A 7450-nucleotide genomic window follows, 5' to 3' on the forward strand; every position below is an offset into this window, starting at 1 on the left:
TGAAACAAGGTTATACGCTGGCACGCTGCGCGACAAATTAGTTTCAGTGGGCCCTCAGATACCAGTGGGCCCTAGGCCAATGGCCTACTTGGCCTATTGGTAAATCCGGCCCTGTCTGTGGTCTATTATCTTTCCACCACTTATCAGGTTACTAACCATTCGGGCAGTTGGTCTGTTCATTGTTATTTTTTTACCTGTATTGTCCAGTATTTTTATCTGTATTGTCCAGTGTTTTGACCTGAATTGTCCAGTGTTTTGACAAGTATTGTCCAGTGTTAATACAGGTGGAAACTGTTGTACCCAGAGAAAACCTGCCATGTTTGGTCGTGTCGCTGGGTAACACTCATCTCAGTGTGTCCCAGGTTGGGGAATGAGCCCAGGCCACAGTATCTGAGAGACTAACTGCTAACAGTGTACCACCAACTCCCATTGATTAAAAAATTGTTGGGATTACCCGTGATTTTTGTAGCAGCTGCACTGTAGATTTTGTGTAACCTAACCTAGCCACCCAGTACAGTATGGCAGAAGAAACAGACTTTACAAGACTTGGAAAAAGAAATTAAATGTTCTACACAAAAATACATCTCAAGCCAACACTCACACCAATAATGTGATAAAAAGAGACAGCAGCCTGTACTGTACTGTACTGTACTGAAATAGGGTTATTAAAACACCAGTCCAAAAATTTTTACAAATTTTTATGGAAAAGAATTTAAAAATACAAAAAACTAATTAAAATATACATTTTAAATATAATTTGTCATTTTGAATTTTTTATACTGCTCCTAGAAAAAGAAAATACAGACTTTATAAATCTACAGCAACGTGGGTCAATGAAGCAATGAAAGGTGGCATAGATGAGTGAACGTCTGTCAGATGATTCACAACAATGGGATGTGGCAAAGTGCAGTCGCTAGTTGTCGCACTTGTCTCTATATGTATTACTGAAGAATGAGATTATGGGATGTAATATAAGTTCTGTGCATAGAGGAATGTTTGTGTGTGTATACCTGTGAGAGTAAAGGGAATGTGTGTGTGTGTTGACAAGTGTAATATACTGTATGTACTTATATACAGTATTTCATTTTTATACATTTCAAGTAGTACAAATGCATAAATGTAAAACTACATTTGAAGACGATTAATGAAAACCACAAAAACATAGTTAAATATGAATAATTGTACCATAGACAATAATATTCTGTGATAATAAAGATGGCATCAACACAGGCCGTATACACAGTCACCCACAAGAGGTCCCGTAACCTCTCCTCCTGTACTATGAACCCCGAAGCAGCACACACCGATGCATTATTCTGTCCACAATAAATGCTTCAGGTTCACGAGTCTGAATCTCAGGGTTCATGGTACAGGAGGAGAATGCGACACGACTTTCTGTGGGTGACTGTACTGTACATTATTTCAGAGTACAATAACATACAGTAATGATACAGTATTATCCATAAGAGCAGTTTTGACAATAACCACAACAGACACAGTTCTACAATCTGCTTACAGAAACAGTCATCTGGGCCAGTGGACCACACAAGCACTGATCAAACTTATAAGAATAATCCTAATGGAATCTACATGAAGCAGTCTGTAACCCACACTGTTGAGGGTACAAAAATTCAACTTTTATTTTAAAAGAGCATTATAATTTGATTGAGGATTTATTCATATGAGATTCATGTTTTACTAACTTGGGATTACAATATAATTAATTAAAAAACAGATTAAATAGAACAATACCAATTAAATAATACTAAACACAGAAATTAAAAATATATATGGAAGACATTTGTAACATTTGAAACCCATTAAAGTGAAAGATAAACTTGTTTATTATGATAGAAACTACTGTTATGTGTATGAAGAATTGTTTAATTTATGAAGAAATAAACACATACCCCCAGCCCTTCCCCTTACACCAGCCTTGACTGTTTTCTGAGGTGAAAATAAACAAGCTGCCTGTACCTCACATAAACCCCCCCCACCTTTCCACCAACCTCACACGGTTTTCTGTGAGGTTAAACGAAACAAGCTACCCGTACCTTACATAAAACCTAACTTAATGCCATAACTCACTGTAAGAGCCTTCACCTACTATTACCCATACCAAGAAAATAACGTACCATTAATGAAGGACTGATTACCAATACGTACACGATTGTTAATACTTCGATGCAGCTTATTACTTTCTCTTGTGTTGAGTTTTCCCTTCCTTTCCTGTTTGATATATGATTATTTATGTATTTAGTTACTCATTATACTACTGTTTAGTTACAGTCACTATTAAGTTCAGTATTCAGTGGAATTAGTTATCCATTACGGATGGTAACTATTGATGAGATTAGGTTAGATTGGGATCTGTTAGGACTGGGGACCATTTAATAATTAACTTGATTAGAGATTAGGTTAGCTTGGGGTCTATTAGAACTGGGGTCTAATAGGGCATTGGATCATTTAAAAAAAAATCACCTGATATGGCATGAAATAAACACTGTTGTTATTGTTGTTATTATTGTGGCCTCGTATGATTATATCTGATGAAGACAAGTTATTTCCCAGTGTACAGTCAGCCAGATACGTTCGCAAAGACCCGACAAGTATCGAGTAAGGTGATCGTTCTGGTAAAAATGTAAAGTTAAGAGGTGGCGAGGCGTTGTAAGAAGGAAAGAGAGGGGGGGTAGGGGAGGTCTTGTTTGAGTGAGTGTGTGGGTATAGTGTGTTTGGAAGTGAGGTTTTTACACCATTACCAGACCCACTTATCGTCCTAACCCTATACTGTATATATACTGTACTTGTTGGGTCTCTGGGGAGGTGATGGACTTGGTAAAAGCATTCAAGTAAGATAAGACCAAAATGAAACGGATATAGAAAAAAGTATTATGAAAAAATTAAGAAATAATGAAAACTTTATTTTAATACACACACATATACACACCAGATGATACAGATATTGTATATAATTCCCAGCAGGTTAAGATGTAATGGAGTTGGAGTATCTTATGGGCGACTTACGATACAATGAAACTACAGTAGTACCTTGTTATGACACTAGTTGTTCCTGCGCTGATGATAACTTATGAATGATAATTACCTATTATGTTATATGCTTGCACTGTACTGTAGTGGTGAAAAATATTGCAAGAACCTAATGTACACTGATGCAAATGTGTACTACTGTATGTGTTAGTGTAATACATGTATTACAAAAAGTTAGGAATTAATGCTGGTAAGAACTATAACAAAATATGATATACACTACAGTAAATGTGTACTTTATTACAAAGTACTTTATTACAGTGTGAAGCAATACTTGATGATTATTGTACAGTACAGTACAGTACAGTATATGGTAAACTGCTTTTGTTGGCATTGGTTCATTTGCCATTATTTTACTTACATATTTATATATTAATAATTTAATATAATTTCTTTATATATTAATACCAATTTAATAGCTTCCTTATATATTATGTATGTCACAGCATGTGCATCTTATAATTAAGCAAATAACAACAAAAATGTAATCTATTAATGCCCTTCCCTCCTGAAGCAGCAGTACTGTACATGTTAATGAATCACTAACGTCTCTAATACAGTATACTGTAATATAATAATGGCTGCCCCTTACGTCCAAGGATGGTCACCAAGACATGAATTTGTCTAAGGTGTAGAAGTTAATGAGCTGCATAAACCAGTGTCAAGGAAGAGTCCAAGAAGACCGGACAACTCGCCAACTGCACTGGCTAACCATTACCCCGGAACACGATCCGCAAATCAATTAACTTCTAGGTGTCCATAGTCTCACCCTGCCCGGGGATTGAACCCGGGTTCACTCAGTTGTGAGGTAAGCATGCTGACCATTACACCACAGGTCGCCATGTACTGGTACTTATTGATGCGCGTGTCAGTGAGTTGTTAATACAGTAAGTTAAAACAGAAGTTCAAAACAAAATATATTTAATTTTTCTTATCTTAACATTATACCTAAAATTATTAACCACTTATATGGCTAATGCCAGACAATTTTTATTTAGCTCGGGGAGGACCTCGTACACAAGGGGTTAAAGTAATCGTCCGTGAGTTTATTAGAATTTTGAAATATAAAATTTAAAAAAAATATATACTGTATATATATATATACTTTTTTTTTTTGGCTTTTCAGGAGTCATTTCACCCTTTGTGTTTACGTAAACACAAGAAACTGTTCCCTCACTGCTATAATACCCACCATAGTCTGAGGTGACAAGAGCAGGTCCACCTCGCACTCCTTCACAATATCAAACCTGCCCCCCCCCCCCACTACCTCCTAAAATCACTTACTGTATATCATTGTAAATCTCAAAAAATGTCACTCTACAACTTAATATATAAAAAAATTAAGTGAGTGACCTATCAAACATATCCAGTGATCCAGTGAGTGACCTATCAAACAAATCCAGTGAGTGACCTATCAAACATATCCAGTGAGTGACCTATCAAACATATCCAGTGAGTGACCTATCAAACATATCCAGTGAGGGACCTATCAAACATATCCAGTGAGTGACCTATTAAACAAATCCAGGGAGTGACTTATCAAACATATCCAGTGAGTGACCTATTTCATATATCCAGTGAGTAACCTATTGCATGTATCCAGTGAGTGCCCTATTGCATGTATCCAGTGAGTGACCTACTGCATATATCCAGTGAGTGCCCTATTGCATATATCCAGTGAGTGCCCTATTGCATGTATCCAGTGAGTGACCTCCTGCATATATCCAGTGAGTGACCTATCAAACATTCCTATTTAGCATACCCACTGCCAAGCATCACCTCACCAATGATATTATCCACACCGAGAGCTAAGCAGTATTGCCACGTTCAGTACAGTGTGTCTACCATCAAGCATTGCATTTGTCCTGGGTACTCAAAGAGACACATTAAGTTGAGATTATAGGGAATAATTCACAGCATCTATAATTATCATACACAACATAATGTACCATACAGCAACAAATCCAATCCTGTGTTTTGTTTGGTTTGTTTGTTTGTTTGATTTTTAATTCCAGGAGGAAAAATTATTCTTACTGTATGTAGGTACTGGTCAAAAAATACGGACAATTTGTCATTAGTAAATAATATTGTGCAACACACAATATATATACATTCCTTTTTGAGATTTTCATAATATTTCAAACTTATATTTCCATACAACCAACTGTAACATACACTATACTATACCCTGCTGCTACCTTGCATATTCTTACAGTTACTGACTTTTGGGTTAAACTAAACACGATAATTCAGATGGAAGTAAATCACCATCAGACTCGTAATAAACATGAAAGTATTACAGTCATGACAATAGAGTAATGACAAATTTGTAGACTTCAGAGCCATGAAATAGTGAAGTAATTTTGTTTTACTAAAATTACAGACAACTTCTGCTCTCTTCATACCGTACATTTGTCCATCAGTAAGACAATAGCTTCCCACAAAACAAGAGTCCACCCAATGAAAAATTTGACAAAATCATAAGAATATAAGTCATTAAGCAGGACTACACTGTGCCTGTTGCCCACCTTTAAGAAACTGCCAGTCAGAAAGTCATTTGAAGCCACAAGTAACAAGAAGAAGACTGGTCACAGTTATACCTCACCTGTGTTTGTTCAGACTAACCTGATGATAAACTATAACATCAACAACACGTCCAATGCTGGAGAAGCTATATATGCATAAATGGAACACAAGGAATATTAAATATCCACTGACGATGACTGCCATCCCTACAGTTAACTTCCACTGATGATGGCTCATGTTAAAGGGTCAAGCCAAATTCCTCTTAGGAGTTGCGTAGCTACAGAGCTCTGGACACAACACAGTCAATAATAATAACCAGCAGACTTGCCTTACTCCTGCTTCAGATTAGTATTATTAGCTTCAAGTATAGAGTAATTCCTCTATATAAAGTTAACTCACCCAGAAAATGTTATGGCACTTGAGTAAGTGTGTTACTAAGTAAAGTTATTCAAGCACAGAGTGGATCAATTACATAATCATATAACAAGAGCTGGATTGCCCTAAATCCCCTTCCTCCTCCTGCATCATATATGAAGACAAAGACACAGAAGAAGGACTCTGCAATATTAACTCTTGTTATCCAAACCAACTATGAGACTTTTGTTTTTATTTTCTGATTTACCATAAAACGCTAGAATTTTCTGTTGAGTCTCGGAAAAAAAACTGGAGGAGAGAGATTCACAATAATTTCATTACAAAAGGAATTAATTTCTTACACTAATATCTTCATAAATAAAACAACTACACAACACTTAAGTTATAATGTACACTCCGACGAGACTAAAATATTATTGCAAGGGATTTCTTGACGAGGCATAATCATAAAAATCTACCCACAGCTGAGGTATGATTAATAATTATCAATATTAAGAGCTTGTATTTTTTTGTTGCCATATTGTGTACTAAAAAAATCCTCTCACTACAATTAACCAGTCATGTAACACCTCCTGTGTATCTACCAAAGGTTCACATGAGACACAAGATGAAGGACTAGATAAATACATAACCAGGAAGAATATGATACAGTACTTGGGCTAAAACATACAAACATAGGTTTGATATATGTATAGCTAACTTATCACAAAGTTTCCTTGAATGACTAATATTCCATTCAGGAGTTTCTCACTACCACAAGACTTCAACTTGACATTTCAATGATGACCGACAGAATTGAAGAAGTACAGTCCACCTTCACTGGTACATTTACAGGGGCTCATTATATAAACATTCCAATCTTTACATTAAGACACTTATTTTAAAATTGTTTTACTTTGAATCCATAATATGTTTACTATTGCGAGTTTCCTTCCGTCTAATGTAAACAAACATAGAGCTGCCACACTACACAAAACCTGACGAGTCCCTGTAAATGCACTAGTGAAGGGGACTTTACTTGATTGGTAAAATGACCTTCAATACTTCAAATTGAAAACAAACTTGAAAAGCAATACAGTGGGGTATGCTATAACGAATCTAATTGGTTCTAGAACCTTGTTCGTTATAGCATTTGTTCGTTATAGGATTAATCCGTTCCAGGCCCCCAAATACAACCACTTAACACTGAAAAATATAATATAAAATTGTAAAAATTGTAAAAAAGTGCATACATATGCATCTAAACCCCTGAAATAAAGAATATCATTAATACTTGTAATAAAAAAACAATAAATTAGTATAAAAAAAAAAAATTTAAATAATGTTCGTTGTAGGAGTTTCGTTCGTTATAGCATTCTCAATTTTATAGGTAAAACCGTTCGTTATAGGAATATTCGTAGTAGGATCCGTTCGTTATAGCATACCCCACTGTAGAAGCTCCGATTAAGACAAAATATATATTACTACATCTCCTCTATGCTAAAAGTGGTTGATAAAGTCT

The 7450-nt window shown here is 35.6% G+C and overlaps 1 long non-coding RNA gene across 1 annotated transcript; it reads right to left on the reverse strand.

The window, feature by feature from the left end:
* Nucleotides 1-681: 681 nt before the first annotated feature.
* LOC121872172 lies at nucleotides 682-7138 on the reverse strand. Its single transcript, XR_006090051.1, has 2 exons — nucleotides 4485-7138; nucleotides 682-4434 (listed from the first exon to the last, which is right to left on the reverse strand). It is a non-coding gene; the product is annotated as an uncharacterized LOC121872172 (long non-coding RNA).
* Between the last annotated feature and the right edge of the window lie 312 nt (nucleotides 7139-7450).

The sequence above is a fragment of the Homarus americanus genome, unplaced genomic scaffold, assembly GCF_018991925.1.
Source record: "Homarus americanus isolate GMGI-L3 unplaced genomic scaffold, GMGI_Hamer_2.0 scaffold58133, whole genome shotgun sequence".
NCBI lineage: Eukaryota > Metazoa > Arthropoda > Malacostraca > Decapoda > Nephropidae > Homarus > Homarus americanus.